At 40.5% G+C, this 8,604-nt stretch overlaps 1 long non-coding RNA gene across 1 annotated transcript; it reads left to right on the top strand.

The window, feature by feature from the left end:
- The first annotated feature begins 3,888 nt into the window (after positions 1-3,888).
- LOC139024021 (uncharacterized) lies at positions 3,889-4,331 on the top strand. Its single transcript, XR_011475259.1, has 2 exons — positions 3,889-3,980; positions 4,217-4,331. It is a non-coding gene; the product is annotated as an uncharacterized lncRNA (long non-coding RNA).
- Positions 4,332-8,604: the final 4,273 nt, after the last annotated feature.

The following is an 8,604-nucleotide window of genomic DNA, read 5'->3' on the forward strand; positions in this document are numbered from 1 at the left end:
GTCCCAGGACGAGTTGTGGCCATATAACTGACAATTAGTGGCTTCTATCACCAGACAGTGTTGTGGCCTATATATCCTATCCCATACATTGGTTGTGGCCATATTATATATCTATCCCAGACAGGTTGTGGCTATATATCTATCCCATACATTGTTGTGGACATCTATCTATCCCAGACATGTTGTGTCCTATAGTCTATCCCAGACATTGTTGTGGCCTATATATCTATCCCAGACAGTGTTGTGGCCTATATATCTATCCCAGACATTGTTGTGACTATCTATCTATCCCAGACATTGTTGTGGCCTATATATCTATTCCCATACATTTGTGGTCTATATATCTATCAGACAGTGTTGGCCTATCACTATCTATCCCAGGACAGTGTTTGGGGCCTATTAATCATCCGATACAGTGTTGTGGTCTATTATATCTATCCCAGACAGAATGTGGCCTATCTATCCAGACAGAGAAGCCTATACGGCATGGTACTATAGGACTAGAAATCTTGGAGTTGACCTTGCTACGGGTCAGGGCCTGTCTTTTGTCCTATGGTGTGTGTGATGTTCAATTGGTTTGTGTTTGACTGTAACCTATCCACCTCTTAGGCATGCTCACGTGGAATGACTTTTAGCCCAGACGACTTGGTTTCATCTTGTAGGACTGAAGAAATCGCCCTCAGAGTAATGGGGTTTAAATGTCAAGTCAAGGTATCGGCCCTCAGAGTAAAAGGGTTTTAAGCATCAATGTAGTATCGCCCTCAGAGTTAAAAAGGGTTTAACGTCAAGTTCAGGTAATCGCCCTCAGAGTAAAAGGGTTTAAGACAGTCAGGTAGTCGGCCCTCAGAGTAAAAGGTGTTAAGTCAAGTCAAGGTATCGGCCCTCAGAGTTAAAAGGGTTTAGAACAAGTCAAGGTAGTCGGCCCTCAGAAGTAAAGGGTTTAAGTCAAGGAAGGTATCGCCTCAGAGTAAAAGGGTTTAGTCAGACCAAGGTATGGCCCTCAGAGTAAAAGGTTTAGTAAGTCAAGCAAAAGTCAAGTCAAGGTATCGGCCCTCAGAGTAAAAGGGTTTAAGTCAAGTCAAGGTATCGGCCCTCAGAGTAAAAGGGTTTAAGTCAAGTCAAGGTATGGGATGTTGCCTTTAGAGGAAGATGTTTAAGGAAGAGAACAGAGAGGCAGGTGGAGCTTTGGAGTGGCGAGCAGTGTGATTGGGTAAAAGGGTAGTCAGTCACACTGCAGTGGTTGAGAGAAGATAGACAGGAAAGGAAGGAACACTGAGAGAGAATCTCAATTGCTTTTCCTTGACTCATCACATCCTCTCTCCTCACTTCCTTCTCAAAACCCCTTAGATGAGGTCAGAGGTCCCTCCCACTCTGACCTTCTCATCCAATGGGTTTTCAGAAGGAAGTGAGGAGAGAGGACGCCGAGGAGTCAAAAAAACGAAATTGAGATTCTTCCGGAGACTGGTTTGATTGCCAATGTGTGAGGAAAGCAAGAAGACAAGAGGACACGGGAGGACTGAGGAAAGTACAGAGATCATAACATTTATTCAAGGCATGCTACAATTAAAGTTGCTTTAGGAAAAAAATTAAGAAGAGATTCTGATGCAATAATAATAATGAGAAACATAATAATAGCTATAATTATCATAGTAATCAATCGAAAAAGATAAAAGAAAATGTTTCTATATCAAATACAGAAACTCCATTCAACCATGCACCACAACATTTTTAAAATATGTTTCTTTAATAGTTTCATTTTCTATTTGCATTTAAATTACATCAACTCATAAAGGAAACCTGTTGTTTCTCACCCCACCTTCCATCCCTACGACGTCACACACACTGCTTTACAAATCAAACCTGGTATGATATCAAAATACACAAGTTGTTTTTTTTCATGTTGTGTTCATCATCTTTAAATATATATATAAAAACAAAAACAGTTGAAAGTCCAATGCAGCTGTTGAAAAAAAAAAAAATCTCAGTATCAAATACTTTCTGGGTAAAAATTAAGGACCTAACTGTGATTTAAATGATCCAAGAGCAATATCTCAAGTAAGAATTTAGATAGGACTGTCTGGGAGTGGTCTGAGTGGGGAGGGGAAAACTGAAAAGTAGGTGTTATTGGCAGAGAGGTTTGGAACTCTTTCTTATTGGTCTATTAACTAATGATGTCATTAACTGGTGATGTCACCAGGCAGGCTAAAACTCCATCCCACCAAAACAGGCTAGAATTTTAGGCGGTCTTTTCAAACACCCCTTACACTAAAAGGGCATTATCATCATTTTCACAGTATCATTCCAACCTCATAGCGTGGAAATATAAAACACAGGTAAATCAAGTTTTTGAGTGCACTGGGCCTTTAATGTCTCTCGTTATTGTTGTTGGTTGTAGCTCTCTTGTTCCCATGAACCATTTTGGCCAGGTTTGAAAAGGGAACGTGTTTGATTACAGACTTTCTTGTTGTCTATTTTGGTCGTGAAACATTGAATGTTAACTATAAATAAGGTATATTATCAAGACGTGCCTTGACGAGACAAGAAAAACAAATTCAATCAGATAGAGACACTTCCCTGTGTCCCAAATTACACCTTATCCTCTATATAGCGCACTACACTTATGTTCATGGCCCATAGGGCTCAGGTCAAAAAGTAGTGCACTAGGTAGGGATAAGGGTGCTGTTTTGGACATCACCCCTCTGACTGAGCTCTGTGTAACTACATGGCTCTTATATATAATCTCTCCCTTAAATAATCATGGAACTGGAAATCTATTTAACTTCTTCAATCATTTGTCTCCCATTATAGTTCAGTGATATTGAAAGGAAAAGTCACTATTAAAGTTACACTATTGTTAGTAAACTTCGGGGGGGGGGGGGGGGGATATCGTATCCGAAACCCCCCCATGGTCAGAGCCCCGACCAGGAATCGAACCCTGGTCCAGTACCGAACTGTCCAGTATCCCCGACCAGGAATCGAAACCCTGGTCCAGTACCCGACCAGGAATCGAACCTGGTCCATTAGCCGAAACCTGGCCAGTATCCCCATCCAGGAATCGAACCCTGGTCCCAGTATCCCCAGCCAGAATCGAACCAGGTCAGTATCCCCAGCCAGGAAATCAAACCCTGGTCCAGTATCCCAGCCAGGAATCGAACCCAGGTCCAGTGAGGGTTGCTACCACTATGATTCGGTTGTTGTAATAGAGGATCCGTCCTTTGGTTTCAGTTCATGGTTGTCTTCTTGTACAACTCAAAGTAAAGCTAAAGGTACATTTGTTTCGTTTTTTTTTTGCGTTTCAATTACGTGAGTCTGTGGAATCAATCGCGCTAGCCTGGAATTCCAACCTGATTTCATTATGTTTCATTACGTTTCACTGTTTCAGTCGGGTTAACCAGGCTAGGAATGGGCTCCCTTAATATGGATTCCTGTCAAAATGTTGTAAATTATATTTTGACTGAAATATATATCAATAACTTCCTGTTTGAGAGAACCAATGATCTCGTCTTCAGCGATGACTGTCTCTAATTTAAACAATAGTGATGGATGAGGGAACCAGGGGACGACTGTCTTTAATTTAAACAATAGTGATGGATGAGGGAAACCAGGGGATGACTGTCTCTAATTAAACAATAGGATGGATGAGGGAAACCAGGATGGACTGTCTTTAATTTAAACAATATGATGGATGAGGGAAACCAGGGGATGACTGTCTTTAATTTAAATAATAGTGATGGATGAGGGAACCAGGGGATGACTGTCTTTAATTTAAACAATAGTGATGGATGAGGGAAACCAGGGATGACTGTCTTTAATTTAAATAATAGTGATGGATGAGGGAACCAGGGGGATGACTGTCTTTAATTTAAACATAGTGATGGATGAAGGAAACCAGGGATGACTGTCTTTAATTTAAACAATAGTGATGGATGAGGGAAACCAGGGGATGACTGTCTTTAATTTAAACAATAGTGATGGATGAGGTACCAGGGCGATGACTGTCTTTAATTTTAAACAATAGTGATGGATGAGGGTACCAGGGGATGACTGTCTTTAATTTAACAATAGTGATGGATGAGGTACCAGGGGATGACTGTCTTTAATTTAAACAATAGTGATGGATGAGGAACCAGGGATGACTGTCTTAATATTTAAACAATAGTGATGGATGAGGTACCAGGGATGACTGTCTTTAATTTAAACAATAGTGATGGATGAGGGAACCAGGGGATGACTGTCTTTCATTTAACAATAGTGATGGATGAGGGTACCAGGGGATGACTGTCTTTAATTTAAACAATAGTGATGGATGAGGGAAACCAGGGGATGACTGTCTTTAATTTAAACAATAGTGATGGATGAGGGAAACCAAGGGATGACTGTCTTTAATTTAAACAATAGTGATGGATGAGGTACCAGGGGATGACTGTCTTTAATTTAAACAATAGTGATGGATGAGGGAACCAGGGGATGACTGTCTTTAATTTAAACAATAGTGATGGATGAGGGTACTAGGGGATGACTGTCTTTAATTTAAACAATAGTGATGGATGAGGGAACCAGGGGAAGAATAACAGATCAATGAAAGGCACATCAACTTTGGTCCTGTTTGTTTCTGTTGTTTGTGACTCTTCAGTATAAAAACGTTTGATCATGTAAAAGTAAAATGTTAGTCACAATTGAAAAGAAAAGTCTGTCATCGTGGCTGAACTATGCTGCCTGAGTTAAGGCATGACTGTGGTAGCTTCCCAAATGGAACCCTATTCCCTATACAGGGACCATAGGGCTCTGGTCAAAAGTAGTGCACTATATAGGGAATAGGGTGCCATTTGGAAGACCTAGAACATTCAGACGTTCTAGAACATTCAGAGACCTAGAACATTCCGACATTCTAGAACATTCAATGACCTAGAACATTCAGACATTCTAGAATGATCATGCTTTCATGATGATACAGATGTACAGTCAGCCCGGCTTCTTTCCTGTTCACAAATGAAAATGTTTTAAACGACATAGCTTTTAGACGTGAGAGAGTCAATCCACAGACGGAGAAGTATGACAAAGACCAAGGCAGCTCAGCGGAGACTAGCTCTGGTCCAGGGTGTTACATGCAGCATCAATCAATCAGTATGGTGGTTTACATGAGGTTCACTGTCTGAACCAGCCCTCAGACACCACAGCATTATTGTGCCCTATTCCCTATACCGGGCACTACTTTTGATGCACCCAAAAACTTTGGGTCGAGGTCAGTGCCAGGGGGGACTCCTGTGGCTCCGTTAAAAAAAAGTAATGCACTATATAGGGAATACGGCGTTATTTCAGACACATTCTCAGAGCTTTCTGCAGACTCAAACACTTGTTGTTATGAAAAGCAGAGTGACAGACAACCAGTTCACCTTTTTAAAGAGAGAGAAGAAGAAAATGCACTACAGAAATCAGTACGAATCAAAAAAACAGGCAACCAAAATACCCTAAAATGAATAATATGAGAAACAAGTAAAAATAAAGATTACAACTCAAAAACACACAGATGGGAGGTTCTCTTACAGCTTAACTCAAAAATAGCAAAATGAAGGAAAACCTGAAATGACCTAAGTGAGTGTTGTGGGCCTTAACATCAAAGGAATAACATTTATACACAGGGTTTAGATAGGTTACTTTAGAAATGTTATCTGTTACAGTTACTAGTTACCTGTCAAATTGTAATCGGGAAAGTTACTTTTTGGATTACCCAAACTCGGTAAAGTAATCAGATTACTTTCTGTTACATTTGGATTACTTTCCTCTTAAGAGGCATTAAACTCATTTGGTGTGTCATCATAGTGGTCTCTGATTGGTGGTCATCATTTGGTGTGTCATCATAGTGGTCTCTGATTGGTGGTCAGACTCGGGGATCGTGATCGAACAAATCCCCGAGTTGACAAGGTACAAATATGTCGTTCTGCCCCTGAACAAGGCAGTTAACCCACTGTTCCTAGGCCGTCATTGTAAATAAGAATTTGTTAAAGGTTAAATATATATTTTTTTTTTTAAATATTCAAGGCATTCCTAGTCGATCCCCAAACATTTCTGTAAAAACCCAAACGATTAAGCCTTGTGTTCCTATTCATGTGTCTGAAGGTACAAACTCTTCCTTCCCAGTGGACCCAGAGAGCAAATCATGTGCACTATAAGCCTACTGCTGGCCAATCAGATGGCTCAGATGACCGTGTCTGCAGTAACGTAAGCAGCATAAAGGAAAGCTACAGCAAAGTTGATACTGTGAGATTTCAAAACATTTTAAAACCACGACTAGAGAGAGACTGTCAACGAATACAGCAAAGTTGATACTGTGAGATTTCAAAACATTTTAAAACCACGACTAGAGAGAGCGACTGTCAACGAATACAGCCAAAGAGCTGCTGTTTTTAATGAGTGACTTCATGTTTAAGTTCTTATTCAGCATTGTCAACACTTTGTAGTCAACACTTGTAGTCAACACTTTGTAGTCAACACTTTGTAGTCAACACTTCTATAAGCCATCAGATAGATGTGCGTTCTACATTGAACGCCACACATTGGCTGCTACTGTAGTCTGAACATCTGTTTCCATGTTCAAATATTACGGGATGCATTTTCTCCATTGTTTCTGATGGTAGGCCACTCTGGTAGATCTACATTGTGATCAAATAGCCACCGTAGCCTACTTGACCACTGTTAAAACTGTAACTCAAAGCGGGTACAGCCTCAGTGATCACATTAAAACACGCGGCTTGAAGTTGCACAGGATTTTCACAACGTTCAAGTTTGTGCTCAGCAGACGTGACATTTGCTTCCCCCAAAAGATGTAGGGGAACATTGGTCATAATACATTTTATTTTTCTTCCCGCAAACATTCTTTCTGAAGATAAAAGTAATCCAAGAAGTAATCCTCTGTAATCTGATTACAATATGTTTTTGCTGGCAAAGTAACCGATTAAAAACAAAAAACAAATTTGACCTCTTTTTTAACTTTTTTTTTTTTTATATATACCTGAGCTACATTCTGCATCAAAAGGGATTAGTTCTGAAAATGGTGCTGAAGAACATTCTAGAAGATGGGAATGTAGAGCCAGTAACAACAGATCATCATTAAGTCACAAATAAGTGAAGAAGAATGAATAAGGCTTCAAACTTTACACAACGCACACACACGCACGCACGCGCACGCACACACGCGCACGCACGCACACGGATGGAGAGGCCCACAGTACACACTGTGGTATTTCAGTTTCCTGTTCATTTTACTCTTAAGAAGTGCAATCAAAGCACCAAGCATCAACTTCCACGTCAAAAACCATATAATACAGTCGACCCCCGCACATAAAGAAACACGTCTACATTTCTCTACATTAAAAAAAAAGTGAATTAAATCAACCCTCTCACCAATCCCACTAGATAGTACATAAGATATTGTCTGTGTCTGAAACTGCACCCTATTCTCTAATAGCGCACTACTGTAAAGTAGTAGGGGGTGTACCATATAGGGGATAGGGAGGCATTTCAGACGCTGTCTAAAACATTAGATTAGAAGGCACGTAATAAGAACTGAAGTGAATACAGAGTAAATATGATGTTTAGCTCACTCATGATTTCTTGTATGATTATAGTGGTACAAAAACCCAGTGAGGTTTCAGTTTCGTTTTTCTCTTTCATAAAAAATAACAAATTACCAAAAATAAGTCATGTTTTTTTTTTTTTTTTTCTTCTTCCAAAAAAGCCTTTAAGATATAGACCTGAATAGTTGGTTTCTGTTAAGACTGTAAACTTCAAAACCTTTTTCTTTTTTTTGGAAGGGTTTGCAGTTGTTTTGCTTAAGGAACAGTAAATGTTAAGTAACACCGTCTCTTGCCTTGCAAAAAACTAAATCATGTTTGTTTTGTTTTACTTTTCCCCTGGCGATTACGAGACATAACTTCCGCTGAGGTTGGATGACACAGACACAGTGCTAATAATTACCCATAATGCTACTCAGGGGGTCACATGACCCTCCTTGGAATGTTAAGGCTACACCACGGCAGCACCAGACAGACAGACAGACAGACAGACAGACAGACAGCACCTGGTCTGGACCTGAAATCCACAGAACCGATAGAATTAGAAGGAATTGTTTCTATTTCTCATTCTAGTTCTATGAAAGAATCCACACTGGGTTCTTCTCCTGGTCTCTGAGGACACAGCACTTCCAAGGGAAACACAACTCAGTGTCATCTCATGCCAGGTGTAAATAACATATCGCTTTACACACAATAATATTATCTCTCTTTTTTTGGTTTGATCCAAGATGGATGCATGGCTGATCTGTAAAACTACAAAGCTAAAGAGAGTGGAGCCATTTAACTCTGCTAACTGGACAGGAGGAGAGGACAGGACAAGAGGACAGGACGAGAGGACAGGGAACAGGAACAGTATGAGGGACAGGGGACAGTATCAAGGACAGTGCAGAGGGACAGAGAACAGGGTAGAGGGACACTATCAAGGACAGGGCAGAGGGACAGAGGACAGGGCAGAGGAACAGTATCAAGGACAGGCCAGAGGGACAGGGCAGAGGGACAGAGGACAGGGCAGAGGGACAGTATCAAGGACAGG

Source organism: Salvelinus sp. IW2-2015, unplaced genomic scaffold, assembly GCF_002910315.2.
Source record: "Salvelinus sp. IW2-2015 unplaced genomic scaffold, ASM291031v2 Un_scaffold845, whole genome shotgun sequence".
In the NCBI taxonomy this organism is placed as follows: domain Eukaryota; kingdom Metazoa; phylum Chordata; class Actinopteri; order Salmoniformes; family Salmonidae; genus Salvelinus; species Salvelinus sp. IW2-2015.